A 26,033-nucleotide genomic window follows, 5' to 3' on the forward strand; every position below is an offset into this window, starting at 1 on the left:
TTCATATTTAGAAGAGGGGAGTACTAGCCTTTTAAGTTCGTATTTCCCTTTTATTGCCCGTATATTTAAGAGTTCCTCCATATTGATCTTACTCTTATATATCAATCTCAAGACAATGCAAAGGGACTACAAATCATTTATTGTTTATATTTTGTTCAGAATCTTAGACCAGACTAAACTAACCTGGTGCATATCAGTGATTAAATAGAAAAAAAAAAGTTTTTTTCAATTGAATGTAAGGATGAACATAAAGACTTAAAACAACAAAAGTTATTCCATATATGAGGGGGCTGCCCCATTCTCAATTCCTCGCTTTTCAAACTAACGTTTTTTAGTATTATGAAACAGCTTCTTAGTGTTCGAATTAAATGGCCCTTGTGTTTCAGGGGCCGTTTTTAAAGAATCTGGACAAAAAGTCAAACTTTAACGTAAAGAGCAAGATATTGAGGACAGGGAAGCCCCACTCGTATACGTAATAATTTCTGTTTGTTTTAAGTTTTGATGTTGCTGCATCTTATCAGTTGAAAATTTTTTTTTATTTAATTTGTTTTGTTTTTCTTTATTTAATTTATGGTCGTTTTTAGATAATGCCGGGACAAAAAGCTCCCTCTCCATGGAAAATTCCTACCCCATAAATAATCTCTCCATAGAAAGTACTTCCCATGCAAAATACCCCGCAAAGAAAATTCCCCCAGACAATTCCATTCTTTCTGAAAATCCCTACCCCTGGAAAAATTCTTGCGGACGATTCCGGAAGAAAAAATTTTCTTAATGCAGTTTCATTTGAAAAGATTTTAATTTCTGATTGTTATTAAAATCATGCCAGAAATCCAATCTTCCGTGGAAAAGTTTTCCTGCAAACATCCCCCTCTCACTAGTAGAAAGTTGCTCCTGCAGGCATCCCCCTCATATTACTTAATAATTTCTGTACGTTTTAAGTTTTAAAGTTGCCCTTACTTTCAGTTGAAAAAACTAGTTTTTTTTTATAGCACTATAGACTCATTCACTCAATACTAAGAAAGGGAAATGATCCCGAAGTTTCCCCAACGGGTTTTTAGCTCCAGGAAAATACGCTTTTAGGCTTAAATGTCTAGACTTCCTTATACTTAAAATATTATCGAAACATTTTCATTGGGATGGGGGTAATTATAAGAAACATTGAATTGATAATAATAAAAAATATATAGGCTATATCATTTTGAGAAAGCAGCATTCTCCGGATCAAGATAATGCTTGATCATTAAATGTACATTAGCAAGACGTAAAATGCAAAACTCAGATGTCTGAGTTAGATTGGAAATACATGAAACAAAATTTACTAGGTTCGTAAAAATTAAATCATAAAAAATTGACAAAACGACATTGTTTTAGATTATTTAGATGGGGAAAACCCATATTTAACCATGGGGGCAGTATTGAAGAAAACCTTCCTATAATCACTATCTACAAAAAAGAGTTTCTTTTATTGCAAATGTTTTGTCAAATTTTGAACTAAGGAGTGACTGCATCCTCCAGGCCGTCCTATGGGTGAAATACTATGATTAAGTAGGTTTCTCTTGTCTAACAGTCCTTCACGGAGAAAAAACTAACCTGCCTTTAAGCTCACTCAGGTTTTATTTCAAATATAAAAATCTTCTAGAATAGTACTCCTTCAAAAACATAAACCCAACGAACATATTCCTCTTGTTTGGACTACAAATAAGAATTTTTATCTTACTAAATTCTAACTTCAAAAGGTAAAATTTAGTTAAAAAAAATATTGTTGACGCCAACTAATATATGCGAAAGTATTTAACGCGAGTAAATAAGGAGTCAAAATCAGTATGCATTGCCAGTATATAGAAGAAGCAAACTGAACAGAATTACGAAAGCAAACATAAGATGAGGGTAAATTGGCTAAACTCACAGGAAGAAAAAGTGTTTACACAAATAGTAAAATATGTTGAACGGCAGCTGGAGGCTTGGAAAACTAGAAAATTTACTAGAAATGTCCAGCGAAAACTTTGTGTGGAGAAACAAAACCGGATTTCTTTTTATGAAAAATTATACTTTTAAAACTTTACAGGTGAAAAGGATGTACCATCGAATGACTCAGTAAGATATGTTAAAACATTTTCTGAAACCCTAGATGCCACTGGCATTTTCTAACTCGTATAAAAAGCCAATTGAAAAATATGGACACTAAGTCTGTGAGGGGATTTTCTTCTCCTCGTTAAAGTTGGGCTCAATGCTAGGGCTCAGGTAGAAAAATGTCTTGTTTTTTAAAGACAATGCATAAAAAATTCACCTTTGACGAAAATTAAAAACATGCTTCCGATTTTTTTTTTCAATTAAGCTCTTTTTTCTTGTCTGTTTGTTTATTAATACAAGTAGATTGGCTGCTATCAGTTTATACGACAAATACATATCCAGCAGTGGCAAGTCCTTTCTGGTGTACCTTCACGACGACATTTCAGGGGGATACTTACTACCCGGTGTGCATGAGTATTGTTTCTAAGACTAGCCGTGGGTGTTTATTGTTTCTATGCCCAAACAGGCGATTTTTCTTGTATTTATGGTAATAAACACATTTATTTTCTTCAGCCATTAATAAGACATTAATCAGCATAGGAGGTATATTGTATTACATCTTGTTTATTCAAAAATGTCAATATCCCCCCCAAAGAATTTTCTAGACGCCTCCCGTAAAAAGCTTGTTTATGAGTTTTTCCCAGGCTAGGAGAGACACCCGTTGCAAGTAGTTAGACCCCCCAGTCACAAATAAATAGTTTTTTGTCAGATTTTGCCGGCTCTTCTTAGGGCGTTAGCCTTTCTAGGTTTTAAGGGTTTGACCGTGATTTCATGTTTTTAAATATAAGATTTTTTCACACTTTCTATTATTTTCTTGGATTTAACGGACACAGAATTTTGCGAGTTCGTCCTAGGGCACTAACCCTTTTAGGTTTTAAGGGTTGGACCATGATTTGATTTTTCTTTCATATAAAATTTTTGTCATATTTTATCATCTTCTCTAATTTAATGGATTCATATTATGCGAGTTTGTCTTAGGGCGCTAACCCTTCTAGGTTTTGAGGAGTGGACCGTGATTTTATTTTCTTTGATATAAGACTTTTTTCATATCATGTTTTCTCGGAATTAATGGACTCGGGTTTTGCGACTTCGTCTTATGGGGTTGACCCTTCTAGGTTTTGAGAGTTTGAGAGTGATTTCATTTTTCTTTAATTTAAGATTTTTTTTCATATTTTGTTATTTTCTCGGATCTGTATTTATTTATTTATTTATTTATTGAAAAACCCGTCAAATCAACATACAACAAGACGGAGCACTTAAAATAAAAAAAAAGACACAAACTATAACAAACTGAACCAACAAAGAAAACGAATCACTGATTCACTGAATGAGCAGATGGGACCATTCGTGTAGATGTCGCCCTATTTTTCTATTATGCTTGGCTATTCGTCTAGCGACGGCGACGTCAGGGTCTGCGACTTTAAAATTTTCAATGACATGCGAATTCCTATACCACGGAGGTAGACGAAGCAAATACTTCGCAAAACGAAAATACATCGCTCTGATTATATTCTGGTCAGTTTTAGTGAGGAGTTTCCAGAAGGGCGTGGCATATAAAATGTGAGGAAGAGCGATGACGTTATACAAGCTTGCTAGAAGCAGCCGGTTGAATCGGAGTTTGCACGATACAACTGAAGCGTAAGACGCTGAAATTCGTCGTTTAAGCTGTTCAAGGAGAAGTTTTCGGGTGTGACGGATAGACGAACCTATGGGTAAACCTAGATAAATGAGGTGATCCACTGGCTGGACAGATCTATAACCAAGGGCAATGGTAGGAACACAAAAATCAGTTTTCCAATTGAATAGGACGATTTCCGAATTTGAAGAGTTGAACTGAAGTCCAACTTTAAGATATTTGGCTTCAAGAATTTCGAAGATATCAATTGCCCGCTGAAGGGCTCCGCTAAGATTCAGGATGTCGTCCACGTAACATACCAAAGACAAGTTAGCAGATGACAGAATCAGCGAAGATGGACATTGATGTTGTGCATCAAGGACATAGTTATTGAAAAGGTCGGGAGAAGTGACTGCTCCTTGACGCGCTCCTTTCTTGACTGAAACTACTCGGGTGCGTGAAATGGGGGTCAAACCCTTGTCAGGAGGTAGCTTCAGTCGGATCCGTAATCTAAAATACAGATTCCTGAGAGAACGAATGACAGCTAGATTCCACCCACGTTTACCGGCCTTCAAAAGCGTCGCAGCATGGATTAGAGAGTCAATTGCACGTCTAATGTCGTGTCCTGCCAAAGAAAGGCTCTTTCCAGAAGATTCAGCATCTATCAAGACATTAGCAGCGACTGTTAACGCATCAGCACATCCAGTTCCTCGCTTGAAGCGGAACTGATGCGGAGGAGTGTAGCATACTTTTTTGAGTTCCTGTATAAACAGTAACTCGAAGAGCTTGCATAGTGACGTAGCTACAGTTATCGGACGGAATGCTGTACATTGAGTTTCAGATTTTCCCTTTTTAGAAATGGGAGTCAGATCTCCGATGCAGAAAGAAGCAGGAACAATCCCTTCAGAGAAAATCATCTGCATAAGCAGTGAGAGATGTGCTGCGAGAAGTTTACCTCCGTGTTTCAAGTGGATCGCACTGACTTTGTCAATACCCGATGAGCCTTTCCATTCGAGTCTACAGATGGCATCTTCAACAGAGCGGGTTCTGACGATAAAATCTTCATCGGGATGAGAAGATAGAAACTGATCTAAGGCAGCCTCGTAATATTGTTCTATGGAGGGTCAGGAGCTGAGAACTCCGATTCGTAATGGGCATACCATTAATCTTCAGGGATGTCGGCTGGGGATGAGGAAGAAGAATTTTTGCAGAACGAGAGACAAACTTGAAGATCATATTTCTATCTTGTTTGGCACGGGCAGAATAATGATTGACTAGATTTTTCCGATGTCGAGCCAGGGCCTTAGAAAACTTTCACAACGTGAAAATCCGTATGCTGTTCACAAGACCCATATTCGGACGTCCACACTCTTTCCATACTGAAAACCATAATTTTGCTTGACTACATGAAATGACGAAATCTGGATTTGACGACCACCTGGGAATGAATCCTTTACGAATTCGTTGCTAAGGATCAGCTTGTTTTTCTGCGAAGCGGAGAGCATGGCAGATTTCTGCGCAATATATATCTAGACAAATCGAAACCTCTTTTTGAGGTAACTGGAGTGACTTCTGAAGGAGATGAAATGGGACGCTGATTTTATTTAGGACTAAATCTACCGACTCGATGAATAAGGCTTTATCAATTTTCGACCAGTTACGACGGTGTCAAGGTGCTGAAGGAGCAAGAGGTGTGGTTTGGTAACCAGAAGATGGCATACCGACAGAGCAAGTTATGGGAAGATGATCAGACAACTGATAATCAAACACAATCTTTACTATATCCGCTCTCAAATCTGACAATAGTGCAACGTGGTCCAGGTTGGAAGTTCGCGAGGACGTGTGAACATACGTAAAATTGGACGATTTATCTAAAAAACACAAGAAATCACTAAATAAGCCCTAAACTAGTGTTGTACGCGATGAAGCTTGAGAATTCGGCTCGGACATATTACAATTAAAGTCACCGGCTATAATACAAGGTAAACCTAAGTGTCAAATTTTGTCTATACATGAACCTAGTTTTTCAAAAGGTAGCGCAAATCTATGGTCAGACTGGTCATTATTGTAGTCTGTGGGAAGATATACACTAATACACACAGAACAATCCACTCTCACAGCTAGATAATAATCATTTGCTTCTAAAATACTAGAACGGAGAACTGATTTCACAAAAGTAATAAGTCCACCCGAGGGTCTGCCTCTATTGCTCAGCTCTCTAGCGGGTACACAATAAGTTGTCATATCCTCAAGCTCAAATATGTTCAGACCATGTTTAGTGACAAAATGTTCCTGGAAATAAATCACACTAAACTCAGAACGGAGGCTTTTCAGAACCGGAAGTTTATTAATAAAAGAGCCGTTTATATTCCACGATAAAAGAGTTATTGACGAGGTCATTAGTTCGAGGGTTTAAGGTTTTTCGGGAGTTTCACACTATAGCAAGTATGACCCTGCTTCTTGCTACCAACGCAAAAGGCTGCCTTCTGACACGGAGTATCGGACGTAGATTTGTGATTGGCGGAGCCGCATTCGGAACATAATGAACCGTTCTTACAAACTGCGGCTAGGTGACCGATTGCGTGGCAATTGAAGCAGCGCCGAGGCAAGAACACTAACTCTTCGACTGGGAGGCCTTCATATCCGACTTTCACTGAGACTTTGAGAAAGGTATCGAGGTCATTTCGTGTCGGAAAGTAGACTTTAAATGTTCGAGACTTGCCACACTGTAGGGTAAGGAGTAACACCTTTTTTCATTCCAAGCCTCCCTTTTTTTTACATTATGTATACCCCAACACCAAGCAACATTATTCAAAGGAGTTTGTTTTATTATTTAAAAACAAGTTCTTTTCTTTGTATTCCTCCTAAATCTGGTTTTTACATTGGAGTACACACATAGTTTTCACTCCAAACCTTTCTTTACGACCTTATGTATACTCCAACACCAAACAATACTATTCAGAAGGCCCGTCTTGAGGTCCTGGCCCTTCTGGAGATTGAAGCCCACGTATAGTTTAATTTCTTTAAATCATACTTTTGTTTGTTATATATTTTAGCATATATCAACGTCTAATGCTTTCTTTTGTATTTTGTAGAATTTTGACCAATTATTTTCTGTATTTTAAGATTTTGTCTTTTGTTCAGGGGAACTCCATATATCCCACTTTTGAGGCTCTGGCCCTTCTAGGGTGTTGGGCCGACTTGATGTTCAATTTTCTTTAACGTTCACTTTCTAGCTTAAGCTTTAGCGTTTCTGTATGAAATAGAATAACTAGTTGGTTCTTTGGGACTTGCAGACTTAGGTCTTTTAGCTTTTCTTAGGCGTTTGGTTCCCGAGGCTTATTATTTGAGTTGTTACATGGTTTAACTTGCATGAAGTTATGAATTGGAATACTTGGTTGGCAGTTTGGGCTTTTGAGACTTAAGTTTTCTGGCTTTCCATGGGAGGTTAGTTCCTGGGGGTTCTTATTTGAGATATTTGCTTTAGTATTACATGTTTTGAGTTGTTCGAACTTATTGTTTGATTAGTTAGTTGCCAGTTTTCAGACTTAGATTTCTTAGCTTTTGATGAGTCTTTGATTCCCGGGACTTTAAATTTGAGGGCCTTTCTTTGATATTTCGTGTTTGGAATTGTCTGACTTTATGAATTAGAATAGTTATTTGGATGTTTGAGACTTTCAAAATTAAGTGTCTTTACCTTTTCCCTAGCTGTTTGGTTCCCGAAACTTAGTATTTGAGTTGTTTACTTTGGTATTTTGGGCTTTGACGTGTCTAAAGTTGCAAATTAGAATAGTTAGTTGGCTTTTTGGGGTTTTTATACATCTTGATTTTCTACCTTTTCCTAGTGCATATTTTGATATTTCGTGGTTTCAGACTTGAGCCCGGGTTTCAGACTTAGGTTTATACCATTTTGTGGGTGTTTGGTTGAATGATTTTATTACGTCACTGCACCAAACATGTATTTCACGCTACAATACTATATAACTACATTTATACACAAACACTCAAATACTTAAAAAAAAAAAAAAAAAAAAAAAAAAAAGTAAGAGAAAAAAATGATATAAAAACTACACATTCACTAAACACTCCTCAGAAAACTTTCAAAAATAACCTCAAATATCAAATATATTTGTGTTATACAGGAATTTCTTCACTATGTTCCTAACATTTTTATCACCAATTATCAAACTTAAATCAAAAGGGAAGCTAACATTATGTTCTCTCAATTCAAAAATCATATTAAGCCTCAGACGAACATAAAAAGGACAATCATACAGGACATGCTCACAGTTTTCTATGCATCCACATTCACACGTTGGGCTATCCGTCATGCCAATTCTATGTAAAAAATAATTCAGTTTTGAATGGCCTGTTATAAACTGAGATAAGATATAACTTGGTTCAAGTTTTTGCGCACAAATTAAATCTTCTTTACATCTGAAAAATCTAACAGGCCAACTACTCATATAATTTTCAAATATTACATACCATTTATTATATAGAGCATTTTTTAAAACACTACGGTTCAGTTGGCAAGGTGAAGAATAATTTTCCATCAGAAACTCAACTCCTAGCAACTCAGCAACTATTTCATCGGTAAAAACGCTATGATCAACGGAATATCTATTTAAAAGAAAACTAGGATGCACAATATCTGGCCAAAAAGGGGGACGTCCCTTTTCAACAAATCTCATCACTGCCAGTTCTATTGCTCATAGACCGATTGGAAGAATACCAGAAAGGGCCGTAATAACATGATTTTGAGCAGTTCTAAACGACTTCGAAATACTAAGGGGTGAACATCTTTGTGCTGACTGTAACATATTCTGTATATTTTTTTTTCTTAAGGCCCCAATCCATACTGGAGCAGCATACAAAATAGTACTTTCAATAATACAATTTTCTAAGAGCGAAAGGCTTTAAGCCCCAGGTCATCCTTGCCGCGCTTAAAAGACGACTCGAATATTTCTTAGCTTCATTAATTCTGCATGTTATATGTTCTGTCCAAAGAAGTTTCCTATCTAAAATTACTGCCAAATATTGAACTTTATCCTTAACTTCAATAATGTCGCCTCCAAATACCAAATTAACGTGGGGGATTTTATGTCCATTTGTGAATAAGACGGCCTCTGTTTTTAATATGTCAAATGTTAATTTATTATTTACTGCCCATTTATCAAAACTCTCGAAAATCTTATTTGCTTCTTTTTCCAGTGTACTTACATTCTTTGCTGTAATAATAGCACATATGTCATCAGCGTGTGCTTGAATCAAACAATTTTCATTTATGTTAATTTCAAGAATATCATTAATATTAACAAGCCAAAAAAGAGGAGACAGAATTCCACCTTGTGGACATGACTTTTCTAGTAAATGTAAGTTTCCATTTTCATATGCAACTGTTCGATCTGATAGATAACTATGAATTAATTTTATTAAGCCAGAAGGGCATTCTTTTTCCTTTAACTTTTTAATAATTCCTGGATGCCAAGCATTATCGAACGCCCCTTTTATATAAAAAAATATACACAATGTAAATAACTTCTTCTTTTTATTTTTTTTCAATCATAGTCACCAAATTATCAGCCGCATCTACCGTGCTATTTTTCGAAAAACCAAACTGATAATCAGAAATCCAATTTTTATCTTTACTTAAAATATTCAGTCTACCCATTTTTAACTTCTCAAAAATTTTTCCTGAATTAGGAAGTAGACTTGTAGGGCGATACGATCGGGCGTTACCGTCATTTTTTTTACCCTTTTTTATTTATTACAGTCACATTAGCCCTTTTCCATTCTTTAGGGAAATACGAAACTTTCAAACATGCGTTTAAAATTTTCAAAAGAGTTGGTGCAATTACATTCAGGTTTTTTTCCAAAATTAAATTTAAGATTCCATCTGGGCCTGGGGCTTTCATTGGTTTTAATTTTTTGATAATTTCTAAAAGTCTTGAAACTGAAAATCCTCGCTATTTTCTACATCTTCTTCTAATATCTGCTTTACTGCTTTTCGAGTTGTATGATGATAGCTAGTGTCATCTGATATCTCGTCTTTTGTGAAGCACTTATTTAAAAGTACATCCCCAGCTTCATTTATTGAATTCGTAAAAGTACCATCACTCTTTTTAATATGGATAGGCTTCGCAGACCCACCCTTCAACCTACAAATCTTACGGATTGTATTCCACGGATCCATAGTCCCCTTTTCTACACAAAAACGCCTCCAATCTTCTTTTTTAGCCTTCAAAATTTCCATCTTATATTTACTTTTAGCATTTTTCATATTTAATTCGCTTTCTATCGATCTTGATATTTTAAAAATTCTCGTATTACGTCTATATTCTTTCCTTAGTTCACTTAATTGTGGTGTCCACCAGCAGCAGTATCTTTTTAAAAAAATATTATGACACATAGGAGTCGATTCTCTTATAGCACTCTGTAATAATTTAGTTAAATGATCAACGGCTGAATCAATTGTTTCTTCTGAAGCCAAATTACATGCAAAAACTTCATCAATACGGCTCAGTGAAACAGCACTAAATACGTCCCAATTAGTCTTCTTAAAATTATATCGCTGGTTCACATTTTTCTCTCTAATCTCATCATTAAAACTGAGATCAAAACTTATATACAAATGGTCTGACAGTGAAGGAGGGTCTTGTAGGACTCTCCAATTTTTAATATATGTCAAAAGTTGTATACTAGCAATCGTTACATCTGGGCTAGAATAATGATGATCATATGTGGGTGAATCAGGATCATTAGTAACAATAAGTTGTTTACATGTTACAAAATCCTCTAATTCTTTTCCTTTATGATCAGTAGATACACCGTATAGCCACATTCGACTTTTAGCGTTAAAATCCCCACCTATCACGTAAAATGAATCACACATTCTATCCAAAATACTCAGCTGATAATCTAAGGACTGCAGCAAAGGGGAGCAATATACTAATGACACTCTAATGATTCTTGACTTCCAATAAATAGATACGGTGACACACTCGTTTGTAGACTCTTCATAATAAATATCGCACTTGAATTCTGTTTTAACTAATACTGCAGCACTAAAGAATCTTTTCTCAAAATCAAACATTGAGAATACTGCATAATCACTTGGTACACATGTTGTTTTTCCGAACTTGTTGATATACGGTTCTTGTAACAATACCACATCTGGTTTTAAGTCGCAAAGTGTTTCCTGAAGCTGAACTAGTGCGCTATAAGAGTGCTGAAGGTTGATCTGAAAAAATGTCAGTTTGTTTGCACTAAGTAAGTCATTTTGAGCATTCAGTTATACTGAATGTTCTTCTTGAGACGGTCCGTGATTTCACGAGCAATTGGGCATTTTTTTAAATTCATAGGATGCATGTGGCTCACATTTGACATTTTTTTTATTACATGACCGACACACCGGGTGACTTGTAAAAGGTTTTTCACAGTCCTCGTAAGCATGGTTACCCATGCACCATGAGCACGCAACATCACCCTTACAAACCGAACGTTTATGACCATAGCGACAGGACTTTGTACAACGAATGATGTTGATGTGATCCTCGCATTCAACCATTAAAAACCCGAACTTAAGTCCACGATTTGAAATGATTTCCTTCCGTAATACTGGGCTGACTTCAATAATCACTTTTTTTCTCGTTCCTCTTTCCACAACACTAATAACCTTGAAGGTTTCTCCTTTTGCGACGAGGTCTTTAACTGAGGGGCTTGAGTCCATCACACAACTCATGCATGCTTTGCGTGTTACGTAACCTGGTATTTCTTTCGCTACCATTCGTGGGAGACGCTTCGTGACTGGTTTTGGTTTGAACTGCAACTGTTCGGATTTTTCTGTTAAAACCATGAGGGCTTCATCTAAGTCATTTTTGCTCTGCATTTCAAGAATATATTTACCTCCTCGTCCCGGTACAATTTTCTATGCTGCAAACTTTATGTTATCCCCCTTTAGCATTTGGGATATCTCTTTGGTGACATGTTCAGTATTTTGATTTCTCTGAGATCTATTCCTTCCATCTTGGTTCTTTAGGGTAGTGTTCATTGGTTCGAGAACCAGGCAATGCGACTCGGGTTATTTTGCTTCCCTGGCATATGACCGGGCATGATTCTGAATGATTGGTGAACTTTGACGAATTTCAGGCAACTCGGTCTGTAGTTCGACAATTTTTTGCAGGTGTTTATTCTTGTTACGAAGAAGCTCCGAATTTTCTTCTATTACAGTCTGGTGCGGAGCCAGGATCCGGTCGCATATTTCTCTACATTATCTTTCCCACCAGGGACTTTTTTAACGTTTCCGAAGACCTCTTTCAGAAGTCTCAGTAATGCAACGACACTTTTTTGTTGATCGACGGGACATAAACTTTCGTCTTCATTTTGGCCGCCAGTATCATTGCCCGAAGCCATAGTCACTGTCACTGGTGAAAGCGAAAGTCAAACCCGGTCAACGAAACCATGGTCTTGCCTTGGGAAGCTATTATTCACCGGATTGTTTTCATAATTTGCTGGTGATTAATACACTGATTAATTCGAATAATGTGATGGATTTTGTGCCATCCTGTACTGCACTTTATTGTCTACAATGTAGTATAGCTTTTATCACTGTTTACTGAAAGCTAAGCGATACATCCACTTTTTTCCGAATCTTTCTGTAATAGAGGTCTTCACACCTTGAAAGCTAAACTAAGACTCTGGGTGTTTGGTTCCTGAGGTTTATTATTTGAGGTGTTTACTTAGGTGTTAAATGGTTTGACTTTTTGGGGCTTTTTGAGATGCCTGGTTGAGGTTTTCAGGCGTATGTTTTTCAGGCGTAGGTGTCTGAAGCTTATTGTTTCAGGGTCTTTACTTTGGTATTTAGTGGTTTTACTAATCTGGAAGTCCTGAATAGGTCTTTTAGAACTAGACTTCTTGGACTTTTATATGTGCACCTTGTCTAACGTGTATGGTAAAAATTCTCATTTACAGCGTGAGGAAGCCTTTCAATAATTCTTGACTGAGAGACTATAACAGAAAGTAAGAAGAAAAAAAAATTCAAAACACTAAAATTTGAAAAAAATTAAAAAGACTGAATAAAAACAAATAAATACACTATAACGTTAAAAAAGGAAAGCGTTAAAAACAGGAGAGGGAAAGCCGTTTCAATCAAATTGAAGAGAGATTTCTTAAAAACTCGATTTCAAGAAAGTTTTATCGCTTTTAAGTCAGGCTAGGTTTTCCGCCCTTAAGCTAGCTTAGATTTACCGTTCTTACCTTAGGCTGCTTTAAGTTAGATTGGGACGCAAACCTAACCTAAAGTAACCTAAGATAAACCTAAGCTAGCTTAAAAGCAGAAAACCTAACTTGACTTAAATTTTGTGTAAGTTGTGTAATCCAATGTAAAAACCAGATTCAAGAAGAATATAAAGAAAAGAGCTTGTTTGGAACTAAAAAAATAAAGCCTTTTGAACAGTATATGTTTGGTGTTGGAGTATAAAAAGTAAAAAAAGCAAGATTGGAAGTAAAAAAAAAGGTGTTCACTCCAATTTAAAAAACAAATCCGTGAAAATTATAATATATTTAAAAAATCTTATATTAAAAAAAATGAAATCAGGGTCCAACATTCAACACCTAGAAGGGTTACCACCCCCTGAGACCCAAAGAGTTCATAGACCTAAAAAGCGCCCTAGGAGCCCATTAAATCCAAGACAATAGTAAAATATGAAAAAAATCTTATATTAAATAAGAATGAAATAATGTTCCAACCCTCACAGCCTGGAATGGATAGCCTCTATGAAGAACTTGAAAATCTGAATCCAATAAATCCGAGAAAATGATAAAATATGAAAAAATCTTGGATTAATGAAAAGTGAAATCACTGTCAAACCCTCAAAACCTAGAGAGATTATTGGCCTAAGACGATTCTATAAGTAGTCCATCAAATCCGAGAAAATAAAAAAATATGAAAAAATTGATTAAAGGAAAATGAAATCACGGTCAAACCCTTAAAACCTAGAAGGGTTAGTGCCCTATGATGAATACGCCAAATCTGAGTCCATAAATCCGAGAAAAAACAGGCTATGTAAAATAATCTTATAGTAAATAAAATCTGGCATGACATTCTAACCCTCAAAACCAAGAAAGGTATGCTCCTTTGACGAACTCGTAAAATCTGAATCCAATAAATCCGAGAAACTAATAAAATATGAAAATTAAATCTTAGGTCAAAGAAAAATGAGATCACGGTCAAACCCTCAAAACATAGAAGGGTCAGGGTACTAAAACGAACTCACAAAATCTGAGTTCATTAAATTCCAAGTAATTATAAACTATTAACAACCATATATCTAAAAAAATGAAATCTCGACCAAAGCCTTAAAACCTAGAAGGGTTAGCACCTTAAGACAAAATCGCAAAATATGAGTAAATCAAATCCAAGAAAATAATAAAATACATTAAAAAAATTTCTAGTAGAGGAAAATGAAATCACGGTCCATTCCTCAAAACCTAAAAAGGCTAGTGCCCTAAGGTGGACTCGCAAAATCTTAGTCCATTAAATCCCATAAAACAATTAAATATGAAAAAAATTTATATTAAAGGAAAATGAATTACGGTCCAACCCTAATAACCTAAGAGGGTTAGCCGTTTCAAACGAATTCAAGAAATCCCAGTCCACTAAATCCGAGAAAATAATAAAATATGAATAAATCTTACATTAAAGAAAAATGAAATCACGGTCTAACCCTCAAAAGCATGAAGGGTTAGCGCCCTAACACAAACTCGAAAAATCTGAGTCCATTAAATCCTGGAAAATAATTAATAAGAAATCTTATATTAAAGAAAACTAGAATCACTGTCCAACCCTCAAAAACAAAAACAGTTAGTACCCTAAGACATAATCGTAAAACTTGACCAAGAAATGTTTATTTGTGACTGGGGGGGGGGGGGGTCTACTTACCCGTAATGGATATCTCTCCGAGAATGGAAATAATTCATAAGCAAGCTCTTTGCGGGAGATGTCTAAAAATTCTATACGAGCAATTTTTACTTGTTTGAATAAACAAAACGTAACACAATATATCTCCTACAATGAATAATGTCTTATTAATGAGTGGGACAATAAATTTATTTATTAGTAGTGATGTGTCAACAGTCTTATAGGATGCCATAGCCAGTACTCTTTTCTTCCTTAGTGGTTTAAGATAATGAAAAAGTTTAGCGTTGATTCCCTCAAGACGCAGGTGTTGTTAGTTTTCTTCAAGATGCTGGTGTTTGTTAAGTCATAAGAGTTGTATCTTGCATAATAGGGAGTTTTTTATTTTTGATTGTTTTGATAATTGTTTAAAAACCTAAGGTTGAAGGTTAAAACCTTTAGAGCACGCTAATAAATACCCAAATGTAGGTGTTACATTATAGTTTTTTGGGTTTTTAATTACTTTAAAACCTCATAGGACAAGAGAAAAACCTTCAGGGGCCCCAAGTAGGGACATAGTCCATATTGATCATAAACCAATATTTACATAGTTTCTTCTGTTACACACAAATATCCTTTTTTTCATTTTTACTAGCAGACAAAGGAGTATCCGGCTATTTTCTGATTTTCCAAAAACAAAGGTGAACGATTTTACGGTCTTGGATAGTTTTTCAAAAGCCTTATGCAAGAGTTTGTTTACTTGCAGAGAGGGTCGGGTAATTCTCTTTGTTCTCCGGGAGTATAAAACCGGGTGCCAGAGGAGAAACTTTATTAGTCAAGCCTTCAAAACGGATAGTGCACCACGATTAAAAAAAATGTATCTCTGCTTATATGCATGTAAGCCTCTATCTGTAATAAGGATACCCTTCCCCCCACCAAACAAAAGTGCAAGATTATACTCAAATATGAGCTATTAGGATTATTTATATTATTTTGTTTTTTCTTTTTTACTCCACATTTATTTTATATTGCGGGTTATAAATAAACTTGCTATATTAAAATATTAAGTACAACCTTGTTCCCACCGCTATTCCTTAGCTCCAACGGTGATAAACTAATCTCATTTTATCTTAGAATGACACTCTAAATTCTATCCCATATTCGAAAAGTACTTTATTGCTAGACTGACAAATATGTATAACCCTAAGTTAATTATTATCCCTCGTGCGTATGGTGAATTTCAGCAAGGCCTTAATTATACCTACCTCTACCTGTCAATAGATAAGACTCACTCCCGTATCCGCTGTCGAATTTACATATTCCAGCCAAAAGTACATTATGGCTTTTTGCTAAAATTAAACATGGCAAGGATATCCAAGCAGTAATATCTTTCTCGTCAAATTGATGACTTATTTGCACAAAAAATCTTTGATTTGCAAGAAAGGGTGACCTATTTTTATATTCAAATATGACTAGTTCAATTTTAACCGGTCAAAATCTAATTGGGAAGGTGGGGAAGCATAAGTTATTACACGCTAGTCAATTGCCAAAATGGGTCGCTTTTATAACACCTGTATAGTATGGCAATTTGTCTGCTCAATTTGATTGCACTGATGTTACGGATGGTTCACAATAAAGATGTTTTTCAAACAAACTGAATTATTGCACGTAATATCTATGTAAAAGTGACTAACATTTACGCATTAAATGAGGAGAGGGAGAAGATTTGTTTGCCTTATAGTAAATTAAAATAGGTAAAAGAAGGTCTTTTTGACTATAACAATGGATTATTGTGTTAGGCCCCCCCCAAAGGGGTTATGCACTCATTTTTGAAGCCACACTTTTTATTATTCACGGCTTATTTAACTCAAATTTAAAAAGACGAGATATGGTGAAATTAGAAATTTTTTCTTTATTTCAGAATGTTTCAGTTATTACATTTAAAAGGTGTTTTATAAAACTTTTGTAGCTGCAGTGCAAAGTAGGTGTGAGGAATTTAATGTTTTCCTTACTATTGCATATTATTGAAAGAATAAAAATAGAAATTTAAGCAGGGAATAAAAATAGTTTTGGTCTGCGATACTTATTCAGACAAACCTCTCTGTCAAATATTCCATGTTTTGTCGTATTCACTACACAAGTCGTCTTCACTTTGCTCATTTTGGCTTAATATGGGTTATTTGAAAAAAAAATCTTTTTTCAAAATTTTCTTGTTTAATATCGTGGAATCAGGAAAACTCAAAGAATGTTTATACACTTAAATCTTGGAGAGGGAGCGTTTTCTAACATTGATATAGAAGGGGTTAGGGCAATGAGATATATTTAAGTAGGGGCCGTAATACATGTTGAAAACTAAGATTTTTGGAAACTAAGGTAATTATTAGGAAATTAAAACAGCTATTCGAGTTAAATCTAAGGAGAAACTAAAATTTTAACACTTGAGCTATTTTAAGCTATCTTTATTTCAGGAAAATTCTGAACAAAGAGTTTCTCCCAGTAAGAGGGCAAGGCTAGCAACTAGTCCAAATATGCCTGGCGCTGGAGATGTGGTCCTTTCATTAACCATGCAAAGTGGTGAAGTTAAGGGGGCTTCAGAGGCAACCATGCAAAGTGGCGAGAATGCGGCACCTTCATCATCCATGTTTAGCGGTGAAGTTGCAAGACCTTCAAAGCTTTTGTTACCTCTGGAGGGCGAAAATGGAATTGCCGGAACTTTCCGTCTCCCCAGTCCCATAGCAGTGAAGTTAAAGCCTCTTTGAGACCGTCAACCCCCAAGCACGGGGAGAATACGTCCCCCATGCAAGATGGAGATGCCACTCCTATCGTGAGTAAAATTATCAGACATGTTTTGATATGTTTTGTAAAGTTTAATTATTAGTGGTAAACTCAATGTTTTTCGGTATGGTGAATTCAATGAGGATCCTGGTCCTCTATATAATTTATATTTTATTTCAGCCTTGTATATTCTTTTTTAAGGAAAATAATATATTTCCTTTCAGATTATAATCATAATTGTTTCAATGGAAAATTTATTCTTTTTCCTGATTGTCGAGAACAATGATTGTGGCTATATGAACAGCTACTGGCTAATTTTTATGGCCGAGAAGCTGCATCGACGGACAACAATAGCACCAAGCACTCCGTGAGTTTACTTTTTAAGACTCACAACTTCAATGGGGATTTTTGTAATAACTGAAGCGTAAGGGGGCAAGTATCCCACATTTATGGAATAATTATGGTCGTTAGACCTTTAGTTGTTCTTATACCTTCACCATGCTCCAACGATCACATTAACCCCATTTATGGAATAATTTCTGGTGCTTGCACCCTTAGCTGGTAGTATGAGGTTTCCATGCCCAAGCGTTCACTTTGTTCCCTCGAAAAATTTTCAGACTAATAATATATTCTATTTCAGGTTAATATAAATTCTTTTTCAGGATAAAATCAAAAGTGTTTCAAAAGCATAATCAGCTCTTATTGTTTTTAGGTTCACCTAACAACATTATAAACTGCACCAGGAGCCTATATTGAGGACATAGGGACACCAACGACGCAATTCTACAATATTCTCTGTACGTGCCCATGGAAGTGAAAGTGAGGAGTATTTTAGTGTGGGGGTGAACCCAATTAATATGGCTTCCCCCAATTTTGATTTAGATTCGCGGGTGAGGGATATCGGCCTCGATATCGAATTTTTGGACTCTCTACTTGAATAGCTACCATCTAACGAGGTCGGGAGGGTACTAGAAGATCAGGTCCCCAAACCCTGACACTGACCCTGATGAGGATAAGCTGGACAAAATGGTACTGGTTCACCGCCTGTTTTACCTGAATTTTACTTAGCCGAAACCGCCTTGTGCAATGTTTATGTTCTTAGAGCTGAGTTTGGAGCCCCTTTTAATACTCTTAGAATTGGTAGTATCCATACGGATCCGATTTACATAGTCTACTCCAGTGTGGGCAAGAATCAGGCTTGGAAAAAAATTCGGGGGGAGGGAGGTAGGTATAGCATAAAAGCATTCATCGCTCAAAAAATATTTGTTTTAAATGAAAAAGTTGTATCCCAAGTTTTATCTGGTGAGGTGTATCCATATTACTTAAGAACCGAGTACCAGACTACTTCATCCAGACTTGTATAATTTTGAGGGCGTTTTTCAGAGTCGATGGGAAGTATTTTTAATAAAATAGAAAATAACATTGGGGTTTTGTTCAAGAAATATATTTATAGAAAGCTTAGATGTCAATCTTACGAAATTTAAAAAGAAATTTTCTTTAAGAGGTTGGAGGGGGAAGACGAATTTTATCAAATATAATGAAGATTTAAAGGGTTGTGGAGGTGTACAAAGCTTATGTTTTGATACGGTTCTAGAGCGGTTCAAGCACGCAGTCCTCGTGGCAGGGAATGAACCCTTGAAAGACGATACCATCTTTCGGACAATTTTTCACTTAATAGGGTGGGGAGGGGCAGAGTTTTCCCAAATTAGAATTTAACTGTTTAAAGGGGCAATATCCTGTAAAACTTAGGGGGATAGAAATTTTTGATAGGGCTAATGAACATTTAAAAATTGATCCTCAAGTTTTACAGTACGACACAGAATTTGATGAGGATGATTGTACAGATAAAACGGAGTTAATATATTGAGTAAGGGCTCCGTTCATTGAATCGGTGAATACATTCATTGGTTCATTCAATCGGTGAAGTACTGGGCGTGGCTGCTCTACAAGCCTGCTAAAGCACCCTAATTCATTGAGACAGTTTTGGGTCGCAATGCCACCTTCCGTTTCAAGAAGTTTGAGAATTCACTCTTGCAGAGCGACAAGGTATGTTTAGATATCGAAGCCAAACTGACGGATGTGTATGATCCATTAAACTCGAATCTCGTTAAAGAACATGAAACCATTGCAGTTTCTTATGCCTGTGCACAAAGATACTCGACTAATACCATGTAATTGGTAGAGGTATTTGAGACATTGGCGGCGGGTATTGCGTAGGCGCAGATATGTTTAAACTTATTAAAAATGCCAATAAATCAAATTCACAGCTCTGTAATACATATTACCCAATGATTCTATCACCGGAGGATGAGTTGGCAATTAAAAATAAAGAAATGTGTTGGGTTTTGCATGGGAAAATTTGTTCAGGGTTGTGGGAAAAGCTCAGTGCTTTCTATTGGTTTTCATACGCATCTCCAACTAAGATTTGAAATTCATATTACCAGCGTCGAAACGTTTGCAGAATGGTGAAGCTGTAGATGGGGCATGTATAGATGGTTTTCTTTCTTATAACATTACACCCAAATCATCTGAGAATTTGCTGCTCTTAGAATTCAAATAGAAAACAGCTGAAAATTGTAATACGTACTTGAATAAAATCCATTTTTTAGATTCTTAGAGTTTTTCCATAAATCCTTAAGTTAATTAATTCCAGTGCAGACAAGCAACGATTTTATTAGTTTTCCCATCGTTAAACAGCGCTTTCTCAGTGATGAATTGTATGATTTATTGACGTCTAAGGACATATAAAAATATGTCTATTGCACCTCCATCTCGAGGCTGCACGAAGAAAATTACCGTCCATCGAAGCGTCCTATGGTTCAATTCACGATTGTCAATGCACCGCTGCTGACTCTGCTAAAAGAGTTCGGGCCAAGGGTGGGTGTAAAAAGAGGTAGGATTATTGTAAAATGTACCTCGCAAGTGATATATTGGCGTTGTCGGACTTAGTCTTGAAAAACACTGGTAAAAGCTATGAGGAATTAGGTTTGGATTTGGGATAATATTTTTAAACTCCTCATTAGGGGATGGATGTAATTCTTAATATCAACAAAGGAAAAATACGGTTGATCGCCGACGTGGATCAGTTATTTGTAGAGATATCCATTAGGAGAGGGTATGCCTTCTCCGGTAATCGTATCCTGGAAACCGATCCAAGTGGACAATGTACTGTTAAAAAGTAAAATGTGTTTTTTTTGCATATGAACTCTCTTTATCCGTTGGCAACGTCTCACCACTGTTAGCCGTGTGGGAATTATAAATGACTGTACAATCCTTGTCATTCAAGTTTTCCCGACATTGCCACTATTGAGGAGAGTGTGCCAGAAGGATGGTTTTTAAAATTGATGGGGATATACCAGTGGAACTTCATGACTCGGTAAAATATTTTGTTCTCCCTTGCATAAATAGACCGGTTCCTAGGGATTCACCGAGTCCCTATAACATTTCTTTGGTAGACAAAGGTGGTATGAACTGGACAACTTCAAAACAAAGCTTATAGCTGATCTTTATCCGAAGCGGAATACTGTTGTACATCACATTCTTTTGCGTCGAGTTTGATCAAAATCTGTAAAACCCTCGAGTTTGATCAAAATCCGTATATGAAGAGTTTTATTGAATTCTCTGTCAATAAACCCTATGAGGCAAAAACAAAGGTTAAAAAAATATTTAACTCATTTTAAATTTAGCCTTCGGTAAGAAGTGCAAGAGTGTGCGCCATAGGAGGTGTTTTAATTTTGAAACCAATCCAAATGAATGTGCCCGAATCATTTCCGATGCAAATTTTACATCATTCACGATCATAAACTCCAATATGGTCCTTTTACAAGAAAAAAGTGTAGTTTATAATATAAATATTGCCGCTGAAAGTGCTATTATCGGAATTTCCAAGAAAATTATGTTTAATTTTATTACAATGTGTTTAAGTTCCAATGGCCCGGGGAGGGGCAAGTTCATGTTTCTTATTGGGACAAGAATTCACTTTTGTTAAAATTTAAAAACAGAAAATACATTACACGATTTAGAAAACGGTAAGCACATTAGCCCTAAACCCAACCGTTTTCTATCAGTCTGGAGCTCCACAGTGTCTTTTATAGTGTTTTTTAGTGCATTTTTTATGGGTATGACGGAGTCATTTTTGAAAGTGTTTAATATTATAGTATTATTTCACGTTTCTCCAAGACCATTGTTGTGCACCAGGCCACGCAGCCAGTCTTCACAAGACGCAGCAGGCACCACACCTTCAGGCCCTCTCAGTGGACACCTCCACCATCCATGAAGGGAAATGCCCAAGTGGTTTTTAAATATCCAAGTCTTTATTATGCTGTATTTACACTGCCTATGTAAATATGTTTAACTGCCTATGTAAATATGTTTTAACAATATTTGTAGTGCAATTATTTATACAAAAAAATCTAATTTATTTTTTGTCTTTTTGAACATAGGTATTTATTTAACGGGTTGAGGTTAGGTTTTGTTAGTTGTATTTTATCAGCGAAAAGAGTAACACATTTCAGCTTAAAATCCCCTTCTGATAATTTCCTTGTGGACCATCAATGTTTGACAAAGTAACGCTTTTAATGAAAATAATTCAAAATCACGATAATGTTTTTTTTTTAATTCCCGGAAATATCTACTATTGCTATAGCATATAGCAAGAATCCTATGATAAAATAAAGACTATTAATAAAGAAACCAGACATAAAATTTATACTGGGACTTGGCGTGTTTAATTTTATTGAACCAAACTCCTTATTCATTATTGATGATTTAGCTGAATCCATTGAAGAATGGTCTCAGGAGATGTTAAAGTTATTTATGGTTGGATTTCATCATTAAAAAATTTTCGTAGCCGTTATTCGGCACAATCTCTTTCATCAGAGCAAATGTATAAGAACACTTGCATTAAATTGTACTTACTATGTCATCTATAGGGTTGTTCGTGATTCAAGTTCCCTCATAACTTGAAACAAACAGATTTACCCCGGTGAAATGAAATTTCTACTCTCAGCATACAATCATGCTAAAACTAAATCCTATGGTTACATTCTAAGGGATCTCAATCAAAACACACCCAAAGAGTTATGTGCAGCCACTGTTATTTTAGACAATGAAATTACCTTATATCTATTCATGAAAAGTCAATAAAGGTCATTAGTTGCCATCATGACACTGAAGAATCTAAACGAGCTTGGACATTCGTTTTCCATACTAGGTAATTCAAAACCGCAGCTTAGGAAGGCTGTACTGAAATACGGTATTCACAATGAATTCAATAATATCCTATCTAAGGTTTGTTTAAATTTAACTGAAGGCAATATTTAACTGCCAGAAATAGTTAAGCAACGGACAAAGCAACATCGATCATTTATACGTGCCCTAGCTTGCAAAAATAAAGGAAACCATTTTGAAAGAAAACGACTTGTTCAAGCGGTTGTTAGCCTTTTTTCACTGTTACTGCCAATAATTGCGGGACTTGTGAACAGTATTCTCTAGAAAAATGGCTAAGCCTTTCAAACTGACTCCAATAGAACTCGCCCTTTCACCAAAAGAGCACTTTGAGGATAATCTTGATAAATGTATTAACGATGAAACAATTCCTAACGACGGAAAATTACTTTTGCTTCAAAATACCCTTTGATGTGTCCAGAGGCATAAACCCTACCGAGAAAGAACGCTCAATGTAAATGTCATTGATCATACTCATCCTCAAAATTTTGAAACTCTAAAACCACAAAAATAAAAAGAAGAAGATTTATCTAAAGCTTTATCAAGTGTCATAGACCTAATGCCTGATTCGTATCGTGAGCAATGTAATAAACTCTTGACGTATCTCTCTGAAAATGAACATGTACAAATTGATGAAAAATTGAATGAAGTTATAATCAATGGGAAGACCACCAATCTAATTGATTTAGCATCGGATCTTATTGCAAATCGTAACGGACTCGAATCATTTTACAGTCATTTGCATAAGTTTTTAAAGTCATCAAACTTCTCAAAAAGGCTTATTGAGAAGAAACATATTTTAAATCGACTAAGGGATATGGTCAAATATCAAAAGATGCTTTTCAATTGTTTTCAGAAAATACTAACACGCCAATGGCTGATGATGATTTACAAGGTATCAAACGAAGGTGTCTTAATAACATCGCATAACCTATTAGTATGAAAAAGGGTAACAGTCTCTTTACACCACCTTTAAGTTCAAAATAGCTCAAGTTTTGAAATATGTTTATGAGAATATAGGGGAAGCTGGAACCTTTAATTCCCCCACCATACTTGCTCTTGTCATTGGGATTGAAAAAAAGCTAGTGACAGAGTGTCTACAGATTGAACCCTACTACACTTTTCATCGAAATCATAGAGTTTATGGTCGTCTTTATTGAAAAACTAAAGCTTTTTTCCAATTGTATTTATTACAAGCAGATCAATTGAGTCCCTACAAGTATGTTTTACGTGCCGTCAGTGTTTATAGTCGCTATCAACATCCCATTCCATTGCTCTCAAAGAAAGCCGATGAAGTTGCTAGAGCCCTTGAATCTGTCCTCGAACAAGATTGTTATAGAAAAATTCAAACAGATTGGGGAACAGTATTTGTTAACCCAGATGTATAAAAAGTCTTATTGAAATATAATACAATACTCTTTCATAGTTGTAGTTCAATAAAGGTGGCATTGCATGAACGATTGACAAAAATTATTAGACTTTTAATCTCGAAATATGGTACATTTTAAAATACTGCTGCTTTAATTCAAGATTTAGATAAAATCATGTTGATTTATAATTAACGCCCTCATCGATCCTTGTCCAATCCTCGTTTTCTAGAAGTTCATCACGGTGAAAATACAATTCGCATTTTCCACAAACAATATTCCATTGAAAAGCATGTGGTAAAGAAGAAATTCAATGTTGGGGATACAATTCAAATCAATCGAACAAGTAGTAGTTTTAAAAAGGGGAATGTGATCCATTAAACTTTTTAAAATGGCAAAAGTCTTAGACACTAAACCAGTAACGTAACGTCTAAAAGATATAAAAGATGAAGAGATTCTTGGCGGTTTTTATGAGTATGAATTACAAAAAGTTGGAATGTATCAAATTGAAAAGATATTAAAGACTCGAACTCTCAAGGGTAAATGTCAATTGTTTGTTTATTGGCTAGGAAACGACCCTGATTTTGTTTCTTGGATTGCCACTGAAGATATTCACAATGCTTATTGATTTCTATGTGAAATTTATGTCCAATGTCTCTGATTCCCAGTATGATGATCTGAAAAAAAAGTAATTTTTGGACAAAATTCTCCCCCGCCATTAAATTCGAGGGGAAGTATGAAGTTACTCTTGTTGATTGTATCTTTAAAAATATTTATAATATCCTGAGAAAAGATCGTACGTATGACATAGAAGTTAGACCAACGGATTGGCCAGTGTATGGTGAGGAAGAGGAATAGATCAAATAACTCAACTCTGATATATATCTGCATCTCACTCTAAAATACAAAGAATATGACAGTAAGAATAATTTGTGTCATGCAATCAATAGAAAAATCTCTGTTCGTTAAAATGATACATTCCACTTTAACTATTCAATGGAACAATGTAGGGTTTACAATATCTTCCTATAAACATTCGTATTTGGGACTCAGTCTGATAACATTAAGACGTAAATAAGGCGATCCTTTAGAAATAAGAAAGAAGATTTGTTTGTGATTACATGCTATTTTTGACCCTTTCAGTGAGATGGCTAATAAAAAAAGTACTTTTGTATGTCCTGATATCGATCGCTATGTTGCTACTCTTAAGCCACGACAATTGGGCCTTGGAATGGACTATTACAGGGGTCTTTCGTTGATATTGGTCTACGGCCTGGGCAAATGGTTACCTAAGTTGTTTTGTTTTACACTATCCCTGCCAAAAATATATTGATGGGGTTGCCGCGTATTTTGCATCCTAAAAAACTACACAATTGGGGCGCTGGGAAGGATTTTAAAGAAAGTCTTTTAAAAAAAATTAGGTCTAGCACGCAATTTCTCGACCTCATCACTCCTCATCACTCATCAAGTGTCTACCCAGGTCAGAAGTAAGAAACATCAATCTTGTCAAAGAAGAAAAAGAAACCAAGAGTAAAAATTGTTAGATCGAAAACAGATCTTTTTCCTAGAAATGGCATATTTACCAAACAAAGAATCTCATCCCTCAGTCACCTCATCATTCAATGTTTTCAATGCAGAAAATGTTGATGTGAGCGTAAAACATGGTTACTATGAACAATTTTAACCGCAACAACCACTCTTTGAATATTTTCATTTTCAAATTTATTCCAGTGAAGACTAATTCATAGATTTGACTTCCAGATTATTAGATTTACATGCCACTGTCAAGAAATCTAACAATGGAAAACCAAATGCTGTCGAGGGGTTATCATATGAAAATTGTGTACTACACCATTTGTTTAGACAAATAAGTGTCTGCATAAATGGAACATTGGTGAGCACAAGCAACAATCTTTCAAACTATGCAAGTTACATATAATTCATGCCGATGACCACAAATTTCTATAGGCTAGATTTAGCGATTGGATATGAATATGAAAAAGACACTGACACTACCAATATACTTAGAGAGGTGACAATTAGCTGCTTACACTTGGTTAGGAAAATAAATCATGAAATATTT

At 35.7% G+C, this 26,033-nt stretch overlaps 1 protein-coding gene across 4 annotated transcripts in view; it reads right to left on the minus strand.

Annotated features, from left to right (window-relative positions):
* Nucleotides 1-26,033, minus strand: part of LOC148950156 (nidogen-like) — a 364,016-nt gene that overhangs the window by 315,687 nt on the left and 22,296 nt on the right. The window contains exon 2 of one of the 4 annotated variants that reach the window (XM_089092179.1): nt 22,475-22,601. The exons of the other annotated variants lie outside the window; for them this stretch is intronic. The gene's annotated coding sequence lies outside the window, so the exon portion shown is untranslated. The remainder of the gene's footprint in view (nt 1-22,474; nt 22,602-26,033) is intronic. 4 annotated transcript variants of the gene reach the window in all.

Source organism: Artemia sp. Qi Xiang Cuo, chromosome 7, assembly GCF_049724085.1.
Source record: "Artemia sp. Qi Xiang Cuo chromosome 7, ASM4972408v1, whole genome shotgun sequence".
NCBI classification, from domain to species: domain Eukaryota; kingdom Metazoa; phylum Arthropoda; class Branchiopoda; order Anostraca; family Artemiidae; genus Artemia; species Artemia sp. Qi Xiang Cuo.